At 51.9% G+C, this 22,856-nt stretch overlaps 1 protein-coding gene across 1 annotated transcript in view; it reads left to right on the top strand.

Moving 5' to 3' along the window:
• The window catches only part of LOC137362474 (neurofilament heavy polypeptide-like), a 93,976-nt gene that overhangs the window by 45,133 nt on the left and 25,987 nt on the right, over positions 1–22,856 (top strand). The window lies entirely within an intron of this gene.

Raw genomic sequence — 22,856 nt, forward strand, 5'->3', positions numbered from 1 at the left:
AGTGGGAGTGAACGGGAATTGGTTTTGGACCAATCGGATTATGGACAGTGGGAGTGAACGGGAAGGGGTTTTGAACCATTGGGATTGTGGACAGTGGGAGTGAACGGGAAGGAGTTTTGAACCATTGGGATTGTGGACAGTGGGAGTGAACGGGAAGGGGTTTTGGACCATTGGGATTGTGGACAGTGGGAGTGAGCGGGAAGGGGTTTTGAACCATTGGGATTGTGGACAGTGGGAGTTAACGGGAAGAGGTTTTGAACCATTGGGATTGTGGACAGTGGGAGTGAACGGGAAGGGGTTTTGAACCATTGGATTGTGTACAGTGGGAGTGAGCGGGAAGGGGTTTTGAACCATTGGGATTGTGGACAGTGGGAGTGAGCGGGAAGGGGTTTTGAACCATTGGGATTGTGGACAGTGGGAGTGAGCGGGAAGGGGTTTTGAACCATTGGGATTGTGGACAGTGGGAGTGAACGGGAAGGGGTTTTGAACCATTGGGATTGTGGACAGTGGGAGTGAACGGGAATTGGTTTTGGACCAATCGGATTGTGGACAGTGGGAGTGAACGGGAAGGGGTTTTGAACCATTGGGATTGTGGACAGTGGGAGTGAACAGGAAGGAGTTTTGAACCATTGGGATTGTGGACAGTGGGAGTGAACGGGAAGGGGTTTTGGACCATTGGGATTGTGGACAGTGGGAGTGAGCGGGAAGGGGTTTTGAACCATTGGGATTGTGGACAGTGGGAGTGAACGGGAAGGGGTTTGGGTCCATTGGGATTGTGGACAGTGGGAGTGAACGGGAAGGGGTTTTGAACCATTGGGATTGTGGACAGTGGGAGTGAACGGGAAGGGGTTTTGGATCAATCGGATTGTGGACAGTGGGAGTGAACGGGAAGGGGTTTTGAACCATTGGGATTGTGGACAGTGGGAGAGAACGGGAAGGGGTTTTGAACCTTTGGATTGTGTACAGTGGGAGTGAACGGGAATTGGTTTTGGACCAATCGGATTGTGGACAGTGGGAGAGAACGGGAAGGGGTTTTGAACCATTGGGATTGTGGACAGTGGGAGTGAGAGGGAAGGGGTTTTGAACCATTGGGATTGTGGACAGTGGGAGTTAACGGGAAGAGGTTTTGAACCATTGGGATTGTGGACAGTGGGAGTGAACGGGAAGGGGTTTTGAACCATTGGGATTGTGGACAGTGGGAGTGAACGGGAAGGGGTTTTGAACCATTGGGATTATGGACAGTGGGAGTGAGCGGGAAGGGGTTTTGAACCATTGGGATTGTGTGCAGTGGGAGTTAACGGGAAGAGGTTTTGAACCATTGGGATTGTGGACAGTGGGAGTGAACGGGAAGGGGTGTTGGACCATTGGGATTGTGGACAGTGGGAGTGAACGGGAAGGGGTTTTGAACCATTGGGATTGTGGACATTGGGAGTGAACGGGAAGGGGTTTTGAACCATTGGGATTGTGGACAGTGGGAGTGAGCGGGAAGGGGTTTTGAACCATTGGGATTGTGTACAGTGGGAGTGAGCGGGAAGGGGTTTTGAACCATTGGGATTGTGTACAGTGGGAGTGAGCGGGAAGGGGTTTTGAACCATTGGGATTGTGGACAGTGGGAGGGAACGGGAAGGGGTTTTGGACCAATCGGATTGTGGACAGTGGGAATGAATGGGAAGGGGATTTGAACCATTGGGATTGTGGACAGTGGGAGAGAACGGGAAGGGGTTTTGAACCATTGGATTGTGTACAGTGGGAGTGAACGGGAATTGGTTTTGGACCAATCGGATTGTGGACAGTGGGAGAGAACGGGAAGGGGATTTGAACCATTGGGATTGTGGACAGTGGGAGTTAACGGGAAGAGGTTTTGAACCATTGGGATTGTGGACAGTGGGAGTGAACGGGAAGGGGTTACTAACCATTGGGATTGTGTGCAGTGGGAGTTAACGGGAAGAGGTTTTGAACCATTGGGATTGTGGACAGTGGGAGTGAACGGGAAGGGGTGTTGGACCATTGGGATTGTGGACAGTGGGAGTGAACGGGAAGGGGTTTTGAACCATTGGGATTGTGGACATTGGGAGTGAACGGGAAGGGGTTTTGAACCATTGGGATTGTGGACAGTGGGAGTGAACGGGAAGTGGTTTTGAACCATTGGATTGTGGACAGTGGGAGTGAACAGGAAGGGATTTTGAACCATTGGGATTGTGGACAGTGGGAGTGAACGGGAAGGGGTTTTGAACCATTGGATTGTGTACAGTGGGAGTGAGCGGGAAGGGGTTTTGAACCATTGGGATTGTGTACAGTGGGAGTGAACGGGAAGGGGTTTTGAACCATTGGGATTGTGGACAGTGGGAGTGAATGGGAAGGGGTTTTGAACCATTGGATTGTGTACAGTGGGAGTGAGCGGGAAGGGGTTTTGAACCATTGGGATTGTGGACAGTGGGAGTGAACGGGAAGGGGTTTTGGACCAATCGGATTGTGGACAGTGGGAGTGAACGGGAAGGGGATTTGAACCATTGGGATTGTGGACAGTGGGAGAGAACGGGAAGGGGTTTTGAACCATTGGATTGTGTACAGAGGGAGTGAACGGGAATTGGTTTTGGACCAATCGGATTGTGGACAGTGGGAGAGAACGGGAAGGGGTTTTGAACCATTGGGATTGTGGACAGTGGGAGTGAGCGGGAAGGGGTTTTGAACCATTGGGATTGTGGACAGTGGGAGTTAACGGGAAGAGGTTTTGAACCATTGGGATTGTGGACAGTGGGAGTGAACGGGAAGGGGTTTTGAACCATTGGGATTATGGACAGTGGGAGTGAGCGGGAAGGGGTTTTGAATCATTGGGATTGTGTGCAGTGGCAGTGAGCGGGAAGGGGTTTTGAATCATTGGGATTGTGTGCAGTGGGAGTTAACGGGAAGAGGTTTTGAACCATTGGGATTGTGGACAGTGGGAGTGAACGGGAAGGGGTTTTGGACCATTGGGATTGTGGACAGTGGGAATGAACGGGAAGGGGTTTTGGACCATTGGGATTGTGGACAGTGGGAGTGAACGGGAAGGGGTTTTGAACCATTGGGATTGTGGACATTGGGAGTGAACGGGAAGGGGTTTTGAACCATTGGGATTGTGGACAGTGGGAGTGAGCGGGAAGGGGTTTTGAACCATTGGGATTGTGTCCAGTGGGAGTGAGCGGGAAGGGGTTTTGAACCATTGGGATTGTGGACAGTGGGAGTTAACGGGAAGAGGTTTTGAACCATTGGGATTGTGGACAGTGGGAGTGAACGGGAAGGGGTTTTGGACCATTGGGATTGTGGACAGTGGGAGTGAACGGGAAGGGGTTTTGGACCATTGGGATTGTGGACAGTGGGAGTGAACGGGAAGGGGTTTTGAACCATTGGGATTGTGGACATTGGGAGTGAACGGGAAGGGGTTTTGAACCATTGGGATTGTGGACAGTGGGAGTGAGCGGGAAGGGGTTTTGAACCATTGGGATTGTGTACAGTGGGAGTGAGCGGGAAGGGGTTTTGAACCATTGGGATTGTGGACAGTGGGAGTTAACGGGAAGAGGTTTTGAACCATTGGGATTGTGGACAGTGGGAGTGAACGGGAAGGGGTTTTGAACCATTGGATTGTGTACAGTGGGAGTGAGCGGGAAGGGGTTTTGAACCATTGGGATTGTGGACAGTGGGAGTGAGCGGGAAGGGGTTTTGAACCATTGGGATTGTGGACAGTGGGAGTGAGCGGGAAGGGGTTTTGAACCATTGGGATTGTGGACAGTGGGAGTGAACGGGAAGGGGTTTTGAACCATTGGGATTGTGGACAGTGGGAGTGAACGGGAATTGGTTTTGGACCAATCGGATTGTGGACAGTGGGAGTGAACGGGAAGGGGTTTTGAACCATTGGGGTTGTGGACAGTGGGAGTGAGCGGGAAGGAGTTTTGAACCATTGGGATTGTGGACAGTGGGAGTGAACGGGAAGGGGTTTTGGACCATTGGGATTGTGGACAGTGGGAGTGAACGGGAAGGAGTTTTGAACCATTGGGATTGTGGACAGTGGGAGTGAACGGGAAGGGGTTTTGGACCATTGGGATTGTGGACAGTGGGAGTGAGCGGGAAGGGGCTTTGAACCATTGGGATTGTGGACAGTGGGAGTTAACGGGAAGAGGTTTTGAACCATTGGGATTGTGGACAGTGGGAGTGAACGGGAAGGGGTTTTGAACCATTGGATTGTGTACAGTGGGAGTGAACGGGAAGAGGTTTGGTTCCATTGGGATTGTGGACAGTCGGAGTGAACGGGAAGGGGTTTGGGTCCATTGGGATTGTGGACGGTGGGAGTGAATGGGAAGGGGTTTGGGTCTATTGGGATTGTGTGTGGTGGGAGTGAACAGGAAGGGGTTTGGGTCCACTGGGATTGTGGGCTGTGGGAGTGAATGGGAAGGGGTTCAGGTCCATTGGGATTGTGTACAGTGGGAGTGAACGGGAAGGGTTTTGGGGCAATTTGGATTGTGGACAGTGGGAGTGAATGGAAAGGGGTTCAGGTTCATTGGGATTGTGTATGCTGGGACTCAACGGGAAGGGGTTTGGGTCCATTGGGATTGTGTACAGTGGGAATGTACGGGAAGGGGTTTGGGTCCATTGGGATTGTAGACAGTGGGAGTGAACGGGAAGGGGTTTGGGTCCATTGGGATGGTGGACAGTGCGAGGGAACGGGAAGGGGCTTTGGACCATTGGGATTGTGGACAGTGGCAGTTAACGGGAAGGGGTTTGGGTCCATTGGCATTGTGGACAGTGGGAGTGAATGGGAAGGGGATGGGATCCTTTGGGATCATGTACAGTGGGAATGAATGGGAAGGGGTTTGGGTCCATTGGGATTGTGTACAGTGGGAGTGAATGGAAATGGGTTCAGGTTCATTGGGATTGTGTATGCTGGGACTGAACGGGAAGGGGTTTGGGTCCATTGGGATTGTGTACAGTGGGAATGTACGGGAAGGGGTTTGGGTCCATTGGGATTGTAGACAGTGGGAGTGAACGGGAAGAGGTTTGGGTCCATTGGATTGTGTACAGTGGGAGTGAATGGGAAGGGGTTTTGGACCATTGAGATTGAGGACAGTAGGAGTGAATGGGAAGGGGTTTGGATCCTTTGGGATCGTGTCCAGTGGGAATGAATGGGAAGGGCTTTTGGACCATTGGGATTGTGGACAGTGGGAATGAACGGGAAGGGTTTTGGGTCCATTGGTATTCTGGACAGTGGAAGTGAATGGGAAGGGGTTTGGGTCCATTGGGATTGTGGACATTGGGAGTCAACGGGAAGGGATTTTGTACCATTGGGATTGTGGACAGTGGGAGTGAACGGGAAGGGGTTTTGTACCATTGGGATTGTGGACAGTGGGAGTGAACGGGAAGGGGTTTTGTACCATTGGGATTGTGGACATTGGGAGTCAACGGGAAGGGATTTTGTACCATTGGGATTGTGGACAGTGGGAGTGAGCGGGAAGGGGTTTTGAACCATTGGGATTGTGGACAGTGGGAGTGAACGGGAAGGGATCTGGGTCCATTGGGATTGTGTACGGTGGGAGTGAACGGGAAGGGGTTTTGTACCATTGGGATTGTGGACAGTGGGAGTGAACAGGAAACGGTTTTGGACCAATCGGATCGTGGACAGTTGGAGTGAACGGGAAGGGGCTTTGGACCATTGGGATCCTGGACAGTGGGAATGAACGGGAAGGTGCTTTGGATCATTGGGATCCTGGACAGTGGGAATGAACGGGAAGGGGTTTTGGACCATTGGGATTGTGGACAGTGGGAGTGAACGGAAGGGGTTTGGGTCCATTGGGATTGTGGATAGTGGGAGTGAACGGAAGGGGTTTGGGTCCATTGGGATTGTGGACAGTGGGAGTGAACGGGAAAGGGTTTTGGACCATTGGGATCCTGGAAAGTGGGAATGAACGGGAAGGGGTTTTGAACGATTGGGATTGTGGACAGTGGGAGTGAACGGGATGGAGTTCGGTTCCATTGGGATTGTGTATGGTGGGAGTGAACGAGAAGGGGTTTGGGGCCAGTGGGATTGTGGACAGTGGGAGTGAACGGGAAGGGGTTTGGGTCCATTGGGATTGTGGATGGTGGGAGTGAACGGGAAGGGGTTTTGAACCATTGGGATTGTGGACAGTGGGAGTGAGCGGGAAGGGGTTTTGAACCATTGATATTGTGGACAGTGGGAGTGAACGGGAAGGGGCTTTGGACCATTGGGATCCTGGACAGTGGGAATGAACGGGAAGGTGCTTTGGATCATTGGGATCCTGGACAGTGGGAATGAACGGGAAGGGGATTTGGACCATTGGGATTTTGGAAAGTGGGAGTGAACGGGAAGGGGCTATGGACCATTGGGATTGTGGACAGTGGGAGTGAACGGGAAGGGGTTTTGGACCATCGGGATTGTGGACAGTGGGAGTGAACGGGAAGGGGTTTTGGACCATTGGGATTGTGGACAGTGGGAGTGAACGGGAAGGGGTTTTGAACCATTGGATTGTGGACAGTGGGAGTGAACGGAATGGGGTTTTGAACCATTGGGATTGTGGACAGTGGGAGTGAACGGGAAGGGGTTTTGAACCATTGGATTGTGTACAGTGGGAGTGAACGGGAATTGGTTTTGGACCAATCGGATTGTGGACAGTGGGAGAGAACGGGAAGGGGTTTTGAACCATTGGGATTGTGGACAGTGGGAATGAACGGGAAGAGGTTTTGAACCATTGGGATTGTGGACAGTGGGAGTGAACGGGAAGGGGTTTTGAACGATTGGGATTATGGACAGTGGGAGTGAGCGGGAAGGGGTTTTGAATCATTGGGATTGTGTGCAGTGGGAGTTAACGGGAAGAGGTTTTGAACCATTGGGATTGTGGACAGTGGGAGTGAACGGGAAGGGGTTTTGGACCATTGGGATTGTGGACAGTGGGAATGAACGGGAAGGGGTTTTGGACCATTGGGATTGTGGACAGTGGGAGTGAACGGGAAGGGGTTTTGAACCATTGGGATTGTGGACATTGGGAGTGAACGGGAAGGGGTTTTGAACCATTGGGATTGTGGACAGTGGGAGTGAGTGGGAAGGGGTTTTGATACCATTGGGATTGTGTACAGTGGGAGTGAGCGGGAAGGGGTTTTGAACCATTGGGATTGTGGACAGTGGGAGTTAACGGGAAGAGGTTTTGAACCATTGGGATTGTGGACAGTGGGAGAGAACGGGAAGGGGTTTTGGACCATTGGGATTGTGGACAGTGGGAGTGAACGGGAAGGGGTTTTGGACCATTGGGATTGTGGACAGTGGGAGTGAACAGGAAGGGGTTTTGAACCATTGGGATTGTGGACATTGGGAGTGAACGGGAAGGGGTTTTGAACCATTGGGATTGTGGACAGTGGGAGTGAGCGGGAAGGGGTTTTGAACCATTGGGATTGTGTACAGTGGGAGTGAGCGGGAAGGGGTTTTGAACCATTGGGATTGTGGACAGTGGGAGTTAACGGGAAGAGGTTTTGAACCATTGGGATTGTGGACAGTGGGAGTGAACGGGAAGGGATTTTGAACCATTGGATTGTGTACAGTGGGAGTGAGCGGGAAGGGGTTTTGAACCATTGGGATTGTGGACAGTGGGAGTGAGCGGGAAGGGGTTTTGAACCATTGGGATAGTGGACAGTGGGAGTGAACGGGAAGGGGCTTTGGACCATTGGGATCCTGGACAGTGGGAATGAACGGGAAGGTGCTTTGGATCATTGGGATCCTGGACAGTGGGAATGAACGGGAAGGGGATTTGGACCATTGGGATTTTGGAAAGTGGGAGTGAACGGGAAGGGGCTATGGACCATTGGGATTGTGGACAGTGGGAGTGAACGGGAAGGGGTTTTGGACCATCGGGATTGTGGACAGTGGGAGTGAACGGGAAGGGGTTTTGGACCATTGGGATTGTGGACAGTGGGAGTGAACGGGAAGGGGTTTTGAACCATTGGATTGTGGACAGTGGGAGTGAACGGAATGGGGTTTTGAACCATTGGGATTGTGGACAGTGGGAGTGAACGGGAAGGGGTTTTGAACCATTGGATTGTGTACAGTGGGAGTGAACGGGAATTGGTTTTGGACCAATCGGATTGTGGACAGTGGGAGAGAACGGGAAGGGGTTTTGAACCATTGGGATTGTGGACAGTGGGAATGAACGGGAAGAGGTTTTGAACCATTGGGATTGTGGACAGTGGGAGTGAACGGGAAGGGGTTTTGAACGATTGGGATTATGGACAGTGGGAGTGAGCGGGAAGGGGTTTTGAATCATTGGGATTGTGTGCAGTGGGAGTTAACGGGAAGAGGTTTTGAACCATTGGGATTGTGGACAGTGGGAGTGAACGGGAAGGGGTTTTGGACCATTGGGATTGTGGACAGTGGGAATGAACGGGAAGGGGTTTTGGACCATTGGGATTGTGGACAGTGGGAGTGAACGGGAAGGGGTTTTGAACCATTGGGATTGTGGACATTGGGAGTGAACGGGAAGGGGTTTTGAACCATTGGGATTGTGGACAGTGGGAGTGAGTGGGAAGGGGTTTTGATACCATTGGGATTGTGTACAGTGGGAGTGAGCGGGAAGGGGTTTTGAACCATTGGGATTGTGGACAGTGGGAGTTAACGGGAAGAGGTATTGAACCATTGGGATTGTGGACAGTGGGAGAGAACGGGAAGGGGTTTTGGACCATTGGGATTGTGGACAGTGGGAGTGAACGGGAAGGGGTTTTGGACCTTTGGGATTGTGGACAGTGGGAGTGAACAGGAAGGGGTTTTGAACCATTGGGATTGTGGACATTGGGAGTGAACGGGAAGGGGTTTTGAACCATTGGGATTGTGGACAGTGGGAGTGAGCGGGAAGGGGTTTTGAACCATTGGGATTGTGTACAGTGGGAGTGAGCGGGAAGGGGTTTTGAACCATTGGGATTGTGGACAGTGGGAGTTAACGGGAAGAGGTTTTGAACCATTGGGATTGTGGACAGTGGGAGTGAACGGGAAGGGATTTTGAACCATTGGATTGTGTACAGTGGGAGTGAGCGGGAAGGGGTTTTGAACCATTGGGATTGTGGACAGTGGGAGTGAGCGGGAAGGGGTTTTGAACCATTGGGATAGTGGACAGTGGGAGTGAACGGGAAGGGATTTTGAACCATTGGGATTGTGGACAGTGGGAGTGAACGGGAAGGGGTTTTGGACCATTGGGATTGTGGACAGTGGGAGTGATCGGGAAGGGGTTTTGGACCATTGGGATTGTGGACAGTGGGAGTGAGCGGGAAGGGGTTTTGAACCATTGGGATTGTGGACAGTGGGAGTGAACGGGAAGGGGTTTTGAACCATTGGGATTGTGGACAGTGGGAGTGAACGGGAATTGGTTTTGGACCAATCGGATTGTGGACAGTGGGAGTGAACGGGAAGGGGTTTTGAACCATTGGGATTGTGGACAGTGGGAATGAACGGGAAGGAGTTTTGAACCATTGGGATTGTGGACAGTGGGAGTGAACGGGAAGGGGTTTTGGACCATTGGGATTGTGGACAGTGGGAGTGAGCGGGAAGGGGTTTTGAACCATTGGGATTGTGGACAGTGGGAGTTAACGGGAAGAGGTTTTGAACCATTGGGATTGTGGACAGTGGGAGTGAACGGGAAGGGGTTTTGAACCATTGGATTGTGTACAGTGGGAGTGAGCGGGAAGGGGTTTTGAACCATTGGGATTGTGGACAGTGGGAGTGAGCGGGAAGGGGCTTTGAACCATTGGGATTGTGGACAGTGGGAGTGAGCGGGAAGGGGTTTTGAACCATTGGGATTGTGGACAGTGGGAGTGAACGGGAAGGGGTTTTGAACCATTGGGATTGTGGACAGTGGGAGTGAACGGGAATTGGTTTTGGACCAATCGGATTGTGGACAGTGGGAGTGAACGGGAAGGGGTTTTGAACCATTGGGATTGTGGACAGTGGGAGTGAACGGGAAGGAGTTTTGATCCATTGGGATTGTGGACAGTGGGAGTGAACGGGAAGGGGTTTTGTACCATTGGGATTGTGGACAGTGGGAGTGAGCGGGAAGGGGTTTTGAACCATTGGGATTGTGGACAGTGGGAGTGAACGGGAAGGGGTTTGGGTCCATTGGGATTGTGGACAGTGGGAGTGAACGGGAAGGGGTTTTGAACCATTGGGATTGTGGACAGTGGGAGTGAACGGGAAGGGGTTTTGGACCAATCGGATTGTGGACAGTGGGAGTGAACGGGAAGGGGTTTTGAACCATTGGGATTGTGGACAGTGGGAGAGAAAAGGAAGGGGTTTTGAACCATTGGATTGTGTACAGTGGGAGTGAACGGGAATTGGTTTTGGACCAATCGGATTGTGGACAGTGGGAGAGAACGGGAAGGGGTTTTGAACCATTGGGATTGTGGACAGTGGGAGTGAGCGGGAAGGGGTTTTGAACCATTGGGATTGTGGACAGTGGGAGTTAACGGGAAGAGGTTTTGAACCATTGGGATTGTGGACAGTGGGAGTGAACGGGAAGGAGTTTTGAACCATTGGGATTGTGGACAGTGGGAGTGAACGGGAAGCGGTTTTGGACCATTGCGATTGTGGACAGTGGGAGTGAGCGGGAAGGGGTTTTGAACCATTGGGATTGTGGACAGTGGGAGTTAACGGGAAGAGGTTTTGAACCATTGGGATTGTGGACAGTGGGAGTGAACGGGAAGGGGTTTTGAACCATTGGATTGTGTACAGTGGGAGTGAACGGGAAGGGGTTTGGGTCCATTGGGATTGTGGACAGTCGGAGTGAACGGGAAGGGGTTTGGGTCCATTGGGATTGTGGACGGTGGGAGTGAATGGGAAGGGGTTTGGGTCCATTGGGATTGTGTATGGTGGGAGTGAACAGGAAGGTGTTTGGGTCCACTGGGATTGTGGGCTGTGGGAGTGAATGGGAAGGGGTTCAGGTACATTGGGATTGTGTACAGTGGGAGTGAACGGGAAGGGGTTTGGGGCAATTTGGATTGTGGACAGTGGGAGTGAATGGAAAGGGGTTCAGTTTCATTGGGATTGTGTATGCTGGGACTCAACGGGAAGGGGTTTGGGTCCATTGGGATTGTGTACAGTGGGAATGTACGGGAAGGGGTTTTGTACCATTGGGATCGTGGACAGTGGGAGTGAACGGGAAGGGGTTTTGTACCATTGGGCTTGTGGACAGTGGGAGTGAACGGGAAGGGGTTTTGGACCATTGGGATTGTGGACAGTGGGAGTGAACGGGAAGGGGTTTTGGACCATTGGGATTGTGGACAGTGGGAGTGAACGGAAGGGGTTCGGGTCCATTGGGATTGTGGATAGTGGGAGTGAACGGAAGGGGTTTGGGTCCATTGGGATTGTGGACAGTGGGAGTGAACGGGAAAGGGTTTTGGTCCATTGGGATCCTGGAAAGTGGGAATGAACAGGAAGGGATTTTGAACGATTGGGATTGTGGACAGTGGGAGTGAACGGGATGGAGTTCGGGTCCATTGGGATTGTGTATGGTGGGAGTGAACGGGAAGGGGTTTGGGGCCAGTGGGATTGTGGACAGTGGGAGTGAACGGGAAGGGGTTTGGGTCCATTGGGATTGTGGATGGTGGGAGTGAACGGGAAGGGGTTTTGAACCATTGGGATTGTGGACAGTGGGAGTGAGCGGGAAGGGGTTTTGAACCATTGATATTGTGGACAGTGGGAGTGAACGGGAAGGGGCTTTGGACCATTGGGATCCTGGACAGTGGGAATGAACGGGAAGGTGCTTTGGACCATTGGGATCCTGGACAGTGGGAATGAACGGGAAGGGGATTTGGACCATTGGGATTTTGGAAAGTGGGAGTGAACGGGAAGGGGCTATGGACCATTGGGATTGTGGACAGTGGGAGTGAACGGGAAGGGGTTTTGGACCATCGGGATTGTGGACAGTGGGAGAGAACGGGAAGGGTTTTGAACCATTGGATTGTGTACAGTGGGAGTGAACGGGAATTGGTTTTGGACCAATCGGATTGTGGACAGTGGGAGAGAACGGGAAGGGGTTTTGAACCATTGGGATTGTGGACAGTGGGAATGAACGGGAAGAGGTTTTGAACCATTGGGATTGTGGACAGTGGGAGTGAACGGGAAGGGGTTTTGAACCATTGGGATTATGGACAGTGGGAGTGAGCGGGAAGGGGATTTTAATCATTGGGATTGTGTGCAGTGGGAGTTAACGGGAAGAGGTTTTGAACCATTGGGATTGTGGACAGTGGGAGTGAACGGGAAGGTGTTTTGGACCATTGGGATTGTGGACAGTGGGAATGAACGAGAAGGGGTTTTGGACCATTGGGATTGTGGACAGTGGGAGTGAACGGGAAGTGGTTTTGAACCATTGGGATTGTGGACATTGGGAGTGAACGGGAAGGGGCTTTGAACCATTGGGATTGTGGACAGTGGGAGTGAGCGGGAAGGGGTTTTGAACCATTGGGATTGTGTACAGTGGGAGTGAGCGGGAAGGGGTTTTGAACCATTGGGATTGTGGACAGTGGGAGTTAACGGGAAGAGGTTTTGAACCATTGGGATTGTGGACAGTGGGAGAGAACGGGAAGGGGTTTTGGACCATTGGGATTGTGGACAGTGGGAGTGAACGGGAAGGGGTTTTGGACCATTGGGATTGTGGACAGTGGGAGTGAACGGGAAGGGGTTTTGAACCATTGGGATTGAGGACATTGGGAGTGAACGGGAAGGGGTTTTGAACCATTGGGATTGTGGACAGTGGGAGTGAGCGGGAAGGGGTTTTGAACCATTGGGATTGTGTACAGTGGGAGTGAGCGGGAAGGGGTTTTGGACCATTGGGATTGTGGACAGTGGGAGTTAACGGGAAGAGGTTTTGAACCATTGGGATTGTGGACAGTGGGAGTGAACGGGAAGGGGTTTTGAACCATTGGATTGTGTACAGTGGGAGTGAGCGGGAAGGGGTTTTGAACCATTGGGATTGTGGACAGTGGGAGTGAACGGGAAGGGGTTTTGAACCATTGGGATTGTGGACAGTGGGAGTGAACGGGAATTGGTTTTGGACCAATCGGATTGTGGACAGTGGGAGTGAACGGGAAGGGGTTTTGATCCATTGGGATTGTGGACAGTGGGAGTGAACGGGAAGGAGTTTTGAACCATTGGGATTGTGGACAGTGGGAGTGAACGGGAAGGGGTTTTGGACCATTGGGATTGTGGACAGTGGGGGTGAGCGGGAAGGGGTTTTGAACCATTGGGATTGTGGACAGTGGGAGTTAACGGGAAGAGGTTTTGAACCATTGGGATTGTGGACAGTGGGAGTGAACGGGAAGGGGTTTTGAACCATTGGATTGTGTACAGTGGGAGTGAGCGGGAAGGGGTTTTGAACCATTGGGATTGTGGACAGTGGGAGTGAGCGGGAAGGGGTTTTGAACCATTGGGATTGTGTACAGTGGGAGTGAACGGGAATTGGTTTTGGACCAATTGGATTGTGGACAGTGGGAGAGAACGGGAAGGGGTTTTGAACCATTGGGATTGTGGACAGTGGGAATGAACGGGAAGGGGTTTTGAACCATTGGGATTATGGACAGTGGGAGTGAGCGGGAAGGGGTTTTGAATCATTGGGATTGTGTGCAGTGGGAGTTAACGGGAAGAGGTTTTGAACCATTGGGATTGTGGACAGTGGGAGTGAACGGGAAGGTGTTTTGGACCATTGGGATTGTGGACAGTGGGAATGAACGGGAAGGGGTTTTGGACCATTGGGATTGTGGACAGTGGGAGTGAACGGGAAGGGGTTTTGAACCATTGGGATTGTGGACATTGGGAGTGAACGGGAAGGGGTTTTGAACCATTGGGATTGTGGACAGTGGGAGTGAGCGGGAAGGGGTTTTGAACCATTGGGATTGTGTACAGTGGGAGTGAGCGGGAAGGGGTTTTGAACCATTGGGATTGTGGACAGTGGGAGTTAACGGGAAGAGGTTTTGAACCATTGGGATTGTGGACAGTGGGAGAGAACGGGAAGGGGTTTTGGACCATTGGGATTGTGGAAAGTGGGAGTGAACGGGAATGGGTTTTGGACCATTGGGATTGTGGACAGTGGGAGTGAACGGGAAGGGGTTTTGAACCATTGGGATTGTGGACATTGGGAGTGAACGGGAAGGGGTTTTGAACCATTGGGATTGTGGACAGTGGGAGTGAGCGGGAAGGGGTTTTGAACCATTGGGATTGTGTACAGTGGGAGTGAGCGGGAAGGGGTTTTGGACCATTGGGATTGTGGACATTGGGAGTTAACGGGAAGAGGTTTTGAACCATTGGGATTGTGGACAGTGGGAGTGAACGGGAAGGGGTTTTGAACCATTGGATTGTGTACAGTGGGAGTGAGCGGGAAGGGGTTTTAAACCATTGGGATTGTGGACAGTGGGAGTGAGTGGGAAGGGGTTTTGAACCATTGGGATTGTGGACAGTGGGAGTGAGGGGGAAGGGGTTTTGAACCATTGGGATTGTGGACAGTGGGAGTGAACGGGAAGGGGTTTTGAACCATTGGGATTGTGGACAGTGGGAGTGAACAGGAATTGGTTTTGGACCAATCGGATTGTGGACAGTGGGAGTGAACGGGAAGGGGTTTTGATCCATTGGGATTGTGGACAGTGGGAGTGAACGGGAAGGAGTTTTGAACCATTGGGATTGTGGACAGTGGGAGTGAACGGGAAGGGGTTTTGGACCATTGGGATTGTGGACAGTGGGAGTGAGCGGGAAGGGGTTTTGAACCATTGGGATTGTGGACAGTGGGAGTTAACGGGAAGAGGTTTTGAACCATTGGGATTGTGGACAGTGGGAGTGAACGGGAAGGGGTTTTGAACCATTGGATTGTGTACAGTGGGAGTGAGCGGGAAGGGGTTTTGAACCATTGGGATTGTGGACAGTGGGAGTGAGCGGGAAGGGGTTTTGAACCATTGGGATTGTGGACAGTGGGAGTGAACGGGAAGGGGTTTGGGTCCATTGGGATTGTGGACAGTGGGAGTGAACGGGAAGGGGTTTTGAACCATTGGGATTGTGGACAGTGGGAGTGAACGGGAAGGGGTTTTGGATCAATCGGATTGTGGACAGTGGGAGTGAACGGGAAGGGGTTTTGAACCATTGGGATTGTGGACAGTGGGAGAGAACGGGAAGGGGTTTTGAACCATTGGATTGTGTACAGTGGGAGTGAACGGGAATTGGTTTTGGACCAATCGGATTGTGGACAGTGGGAGAGAACGGGAAGGGGTTTTGAACCATTGGGATTGTGGACAGTGGGAGTGAGAGGGAAGGGGTTTTGAACCATTGGGATTGTGGACAGTGGGAGTTAACGGGAAGAGGTTTTGAACCATTGGGATTGTGGACAGTGGGAGTGAACGGGAAGGGGTTTTGAACCATTGGGATTGTGGACAGTGGGAGTGAACGGGAAGGGGTTTTGAACCATTGGGATTATGTACAGTGGGAGTGAGCGGGAAGGGGTTTTGAACCATTGGGATTGTGTGCAGTGGGAGTTAACGGGAAGAGGTTTTGAACCATTGGGATTGTGGACAGTGGGAGTGAACGGGAAGGGGTGTTGGACCATTGGGATTGTGGACAGTGGGAGTGAATGGGAAGGGGTTTTGAACCATTGGGATTGTGGACATTGGGAGTGAACGGGAAGGGGTTTTGAACCATTGGGATTGTGGACAGTGGGAGTGAGCGGGAAGGGGTTTTGAACCATTGGGATTGTGTACAGTGGGAGTGAGCGGGAAGGGGTTTTGAACCATTGGGATTGTGTACAGTGGGAGTGAGCGGGAAGGGGTTTTGAACCATTGGGATTGTGGACAGTGGGAGTGAACGTGAAGTGGTTTTGGACCAATCGGATTGTGGACAGTGGGAATGAATGGGAAGGGGATTTGAACCATTGGGATTGTGTACAGTGGGAGAGAACGGGAAGGGGTTTTGAACCATTGGATTGTGTACAGTGGGAGTGAACGGGAATTGGTTTTGGACCAATCGGATTGTGGACAGTGGGAGAGAACGGGAAGGGGATTTGAACCATTGGGATTGTGGACAGTGGGAGTTAACGGGAAGAGGTTTTGAACCATTGGGATTGTGGACAGTGGGAGTGAACGGGAAGGGGTTACTAACCATTGGGATTGTGTGCACTGGGAGTTAACGGGAAGAGGTTTTGGACCAATTGGATTGTGGGCAGTGGGAGTGAACGGGAAGGGGTGTTGGACCATTGGGATTGTGGACAGTGGGAGTGAACGGGAAGGGGTTTTGGACCATTGGATTGTGGACATTGGGAGTGAACGGGAAGTGGTTTTGAACCATTGGGATTGTGTACAGTGGGAGTGAACGGGAAGGGGTTTTGGGTCCATTGGGATTGTGGACATTGGGAGTGAACGGGAAGTGGTTTTGAACCATTGGGATTGTGTACAGTGGGAGTGAACGGGAAGGGGTTTTGGGTCCATTGGGATTGTGAACAATGGGAGTGAACGGGAATAGGTTTGGGTCCATTGGGATTGTGGACAGTGGGAGTGAACGGGAAGGGGTTTTGAACCATTGGGATTGTGGACAGTGGGAGTGAACGGGAAGGGGTTTTGGACCATTGGGATTGTGGACAGTGGGAGTGAACGGGAAGGGATTTTGAACCATTGGGATTGTGGACAGTGGGAGTGAACGGGAAGTGGTTTTGAACCATTGGATTGTGAACAATGGGAGTGAACGGGAAGGGATTTTGAACCATTGGGATTGTGGACAGTGGGAGTGAACGGGAAGTGGTTTTGAACCATTGGATTGTGAACAATGGGAGTGAACGGGAATAGGTTTGGGTCCATTGGGATTGTGTACAGTGGGAGTGAACGGGAAGGGGTTTTGGGTCCATTGGGATTGTGAACAATGGGAGTGAACGGGAATAGGTTTGGGTCCATTGGGATTGTGAACAATGGGAGTGAACGGGAATAGGTTTGGGTCCATTGGGATTGTGGACAGTGGGAGTGAACGGGAAGGGGTTTTGAACCATTGGGATTGTGGACAGTGGGAGTGAACGGGAAGGGGTTTTGGACCATTGGGATTGTGGACAGTGGGAGTGAACGGGAAGGGATTTTGGACCAATCGGATTGTGGACATTGGGAGTGAACGGGAAGGGGTTTTGGACCATTGGGATTGTGGACAGTGGGAGTGAACGGAAGGGGTTTGGGTCCATTGGGATTGTGGACAGTGGGAGTGAACGGGAAGGGGTTTTGAACCATTGGATTGTGGACAGTGGGAGTGAGCGGGAAGGGGTTTTGGACCATTGGGATTGTGGACAGTGGGAGTGAACGGGAAGGGGTTTTGGACCAATCGGATTGTGGACATTGGGAGTGAACGGGAAGGGGTTTTGGACCATTGGGATTGTTGACAGTGGGAGTGAACGGAAAGGGGTTTTGAACCATTGGATTGTGGACAGTGGGAGTGAGCGGGAAGGGGTTTTGAACCATTGGGATTGTGGACAGTGGGAGTGAACGGAAAGGGTTTTGAACCATTGGGGTTGTGGACAGTGGGAGTGAAAGGGAAGGGGTTTTGGACCAATCGGATTGTGGACAGTGGGAGTGAACGGGAAGGGGTTTTGAACCATTGGATTGTGTACAGTGGGAGTGAACGGGAAGGAGTTTTGAACCATTGGGATTGTGGACAGTGGGAGTGAGCGGGAAGGGGTTTTGAACCATTGGGATTGTGGACAGTGGGAGTGAACGGAAAGGGGTTTTGAACCATTGGGGTTGTGGACAGTGGGAGTGAAAGGGAAGGGGTTTTGGACCAATCGGATTGTGGACAGTGGGAGTGAGCGGGAAGGGGTTTTGAATCATTGGGATTGTGGACAGTGGGAGTGAACGGAAAGGGGTTTTGAACCATTGGGATTGTGGACAGTGGGAGTGAACGGGAAGGGGTTTTGAACCATTGGGATTGTGGACAGTGGGAGTGAACGGGAAGGGGTTTTGAACCATTGGATTGTGGACAGTGGGAGTGAGCGGGAAGGGGTTTTGAACCATTGGGATTGTGTACAGTGGGAGAGAAAGGGAAGGGGTTTTGGACCAATCGGATTGTGGACAGTGGGAGTGAACGGAAAGGGGTTTTGGACCAATCGGATTGTGGACAGTGGGAGTGAACGGGAGGGGGATTTGAACCATTGGGATTGTGGACAGTGGGAGTGAAAGGGAAGGGGTTTTGAACCATTGGGATTGTGTCCAATGGGAGTGAGCGGGAAGGGGTTTTGAACCATTGGGATTGTGGACAGTGGGAGTGAAAGGGAAGGGGTTTTGAACCATTGGGATTGTGGACAGTGGGAGTGAGCGGGAAGGGGTTTTGAACCATTGGGATTGTGGACAGTGGGAGTGAGCGGGAAGGGGTTTTGAACCATTGGGATTGTGGACAGTGGAAGTGAACGGGAAGGGGTTTTGGACCAATCGGATTGTGGACAGTCGGAGTGAACAGGAAGGGATTTGGGTTCATTTGGCTTGTGGACAGTGGGAGTGAACGGGAAGGGGTTTTGAACCATTGGGATTGTGGACAGTGGGTATGAACGGGAAGGGGCTTTGAACCATTGGGAATGTGGACAGTGGGAGTGAACGGGAAGGGGTTTTAAACCATTGGGATTGTGGACAGTGGGAGTGACCGGAAGGGGTTTTGAACCATTGGGATTGTGGACAGTGGGAATGACCGGGAAGGGGTTTTGAACCATTGGGATTGTGGACAGTGGGAATGAACGGGAAGGGGTTTTGAACCATTGGGATTGTGGTCAGTGGGAGTGAGCGGGAAGGGGTTTTGAACCATTGGGATTGTGGACAGTGGGAGTGAGCGGGAAGGGGTTTTGAACCATTGGGATTGTGGACAGTGGGAGTGAACAGGAAGGGATTTGGGTTCATTGGGCTTGTGGACAGTGGGAGTGAACGGGAAGGGGTTTGGGTCCATTGGGATTGTGGACAGTGGGAGTGAACGGGAAGGGGTTTTGGATCATTGGGATCCTGGACAGTGGGAGTGAATGGGAAGGGGTTTGGGTTCATTGGGCTTGTGGACAGTGGGAGTGAACGGGAAGGGGATTTGGACCATTGGGATTGTGGACAGTGGGAGTGAGCGGGAAGGGGTTTTGAACCATTGGGATTGTGGACAGTGGGAGTGAACGGGAAGGGGTTTGGGTCCATTGGGATTGTGGACTGTGGGAGTGAACGGGAAGGGGTTTGGGTCCATTGGGATTGTGGACAAAAGGAGTAAACGGGAAGGGGTTTTGAACCATTGGGATTGTGGACAGTGGGAGTGAACGGGAAGGGGTTTTGAACCATTGGATATTGGACAGAGGGAGTGAACGGGAAGGGGTTTTGAACCATTGGATTGTGGACAGTGGGAGTGAACGGGAAGGGGTTTTGAACCATTGGGATTGTGGACAGTGGGAGTGAACGGGAAGGGGTTTTGAACCATTGGGATTGTGGACAGTGGGAATGAACGGGAAGGAGTTTTGAACCATTGGGATTGTGGACAGTGGGAGTGAACGGGAAGGGGTTTTGAACCATTGAGATTGTGGACAGTGGGAGTGAATGGGAAGGGGTTGTGGACCATTGTGATTGTGGACAGTGGGAATAAACGGGAAGGGGTTTTGAACCATTGGGATTGTGGACAGTGGGAATGAACGGGAAGGGGTTTTGAACCATTGGGATTGTGGACAGTGGGAGTGAACGGGAAGGGGTTTTGAACCATTGGGATTGTGGACAGTGGGAGTGAACGGGAAGGGGTTTTGAACCATTGGGATTGTGGACAGTGTGAGTGTCCGGGAAGGGGTTTTGGACCAATCGGATTGTGGACATTGGGAGTGAACGGGAAGGGGTTTTGAACCATTGGATTGTGGACAGTGGGAGTGAACGGAAAGGGGTTTTGAACCTTCGGGATTGTGGACAGTGGGAGTGAACGGGAAGGGGTTTGGGTCCATTGGGATTGTTGACAGTGGGAGTGAACGGAAAGGGGTTTTGGACCAATCGGATTGTGGACATTGGGAGTGAACGGGAAGGGGTTTGGGTCCATTGGGATTGTTGACAGTTGGAGTGAACGGAAAGGGGTTTTGAACCATTGGGATTGTGGACAGTGGGAGTGAGCGGGAAGGGGTTTTGAACCATTGGGATTGTGGACAGTGGGAGTGAACGGGAATAGGTTTGGGTCCATTGGGATTGTGTACAGTGGGAGTGAACGGGAATTGGTTTTGGACCATTGGGATTGTGGACAGTGGGAGTGAACGGGAAGGGGTTTGGGTCCATTGGGATTGTGGACAGTGGGAGTGAACGGGAATTGGTTTTGGACCATTGGGATTGTGGACAGTGGGAGTGAACGGGAAGGGGTTTGGGTCCATTGGGATTGTGGACAGTGGGAGTGAACTGGAAGGGGTTTTGCACCAATGGGATTGTGGACAGTGGGAATGAACGGGAAGGTGTTTTGAACCATTGGGATTGTGGACAGCGGGAGTGAACGGGAAGGGGTTTTGAACCATTGGGATTGTGGACAGTGGGAGTGAACGGGAAGGGGTTTTGGACCATTGGGATTGTGGACAGTGGGAATGAACGGGAAGGGGTTTTGAACCATTGGGATTGTGGACAGTGGCAGTGAGCGGGAAGGGGTTTTGAACCATTGGGATTGTGGACAGTGGGAGTGAACGGGAAGGGGTTTGGGTCCATTGGCATTGTGTATGGTGGGAGTGAACGGGAAGGGGTTTTGAACCATTGGGATTGTTGACAGTGGGAGTGAACGGGAAGGGGTTTTGGACCATTGGGATTGTGGACAGTGGGAGTGAACGGGAAGGGGTTTTGGACCATTGGGATTGTGGACAGTGGGAGTGAACGGAAAGGGGTTTTGGACCAATCGGATTGTGGACAGTGGGAGTGAACGGGAAGGGGTTAGAACCATTGGATTGTGGACAGTGGGAGTGAAAGGAAAGGGGTTTTGGACCAATCGGATTGTGGACATTGGGAGTGAACGGAAAGGGGTTTTGGACCAATCGGATTGTGGACATTGGGAGTGAACGGGAAGGGGTTTTGAACCATTGGGATTGTGGTCAGTGGGAATGAACGGGAAGGGGATTTGAACCATTGGGATTGTGGACAGTGGGAATGAACGGAAAGGGGTTTTGAACCATTGGGATTGTGGACAGTGGGAATGAACTGGAAGGGGTTTTGAACCATTGGGATTGTGGACAGTGGGAATGAACGGGAAGGGGTTTTGAACCATTGGGATTGTGGACAGTGGGAGTGAACGGGAAGGGGTTTTGAACCATTGGGATTGTGGACAGTGGGAATGAACGGGAAGGGGTTTTGAACAATTGGGATTGTGGTCAGTGGGAGTGAACGGGAAGGGGTTTTGAACCATAGGGATTGTGGACAGTGGGAGTGAGCTGGAAGGGGTTTTGAACCATTGGGATTGTGGACAGTGGGAGTGAACGGGAAGGGGTTTTGAACCATTGGATTGTGGACAGTGGGAGTGAACGGGAAGGGGTTTTGAACCTTCGGGATTGTGGACAGTGGGAGTGAACGGGAAGGGGTTTGGGTCCATTGGGATTGTTGACAGTGGGAGTGAACGGAAAGGGGTTTTGGACCAATCGGATTGTGGACATTGGGAGTGAACGGGAAGGGGTTTGGGTCCATTGGGATTGTTGACAGTGGGAGTGAACGGAAAGGGGTTTTGAACCATTGGGATTGTGGACAGTGGGAGTGAGCGGGAAGGGGTTTTGAACCATTGGGATTGTGGACAGTGGGAGTGAACGGGAAGGAGTTTTGGGTCCATTGGGATTGTGAACAATTGGAGTAAACGGGAATAGGTTTGGGTCCATTGGGATTGTGTACAGTGGGAGTGAACGGGAAGGGGTTTGGGTCCATTGGGATTGTGGACGGTGGGAGTGAACAGGAAGGGGTTTTGGACCATTGGGATTGTGGACAGTGGGAGTGAACGGGAAGGGGTTTGGGTCCATTGGGATTGTGGACAGTGGGAGTGAACGGGAAGGGGTTTTGAACCAATGGGATTGTGGACAGTGGGAATGAACGGGAAGGGGTTTTGAACCATTGGGATTGTGGACAGCGGGAATGAACGGGAAGGGGTTTTGAACCATTGGTATTGTGGACAGTGGGAGTGAACGGGAAGGGGTTTTGAACCATTGGGATTGTGGACAGTGGGAGTGAACGGGAAGGGGGTTTGGACCATTGGGATTGTGGACAGTGGGAATGAACGGGAAGGGGTTTTGAACCATTGGGATTGTGGACAGTGGCAGTGAGCGGGAAGGGGTTTTGAACCATTGGGATTGTTACAGTGGGAGTGAACGGGAAGGGGTTTGGGTCCATTGGCATTGTGTATGGTGGGAGTGAACGGGAAGGGGTTTTGAACCATTGGGATTGTGGACAGTGGGAGTGAACGGGAAGGGGTTTTGGACCATTGGGATTGTGGACAGTGGGAGTGAACGGGAAGGGGTTTTGAACCATTGGGATTGTGGACAGTGGGAGTGAACGGGAAGGGGTTTTGAACCATTGGGATTGTGGACAGTGGGAATGAACGGGAAGGGGTTTTGAACCATTGGGATTGTGGACAGTGGGAGTGAGCGGGAAGGGGTTTTGAACCATTGGCATTGGGACAGTGGGAGTGAGCGGGAAGGGGTTTTGAACCATTGGGATTGTGGACAGTGGGAGTGAACGGGAAGGGTTTTGAACCATTGGATTGTGGACAGTGGGAGTGAGCGGGAAGGAGTTTTGAACCATTGGGATTGTGGACAGTGGGAGTGAACGGAAAGGGGTTTTGGACCATTGGGATTGTGGACAGTGGGAGTGAACGGAAAGGGGTTTTGGACCAATCGGAT

Source organism: Heterodontus francisci, unplaced genomic scaffold, assembly GCF_036365525.1.
Source record: "Heterodontus francisci isolate sHetFra1 unplaced genomic scaffold, sHetFra1.hap1 HAP1_SCAFFOLD_1061, whole genome shotgun sequence".
Classification (NCBI taxonomy): domain Eukaryota; kingdom Metazoa; phylum Chordata; class Chondrichthyes; order Heterodontiformes; family Heterodontidae; genus Heterodontus; species Heterodontus francisci.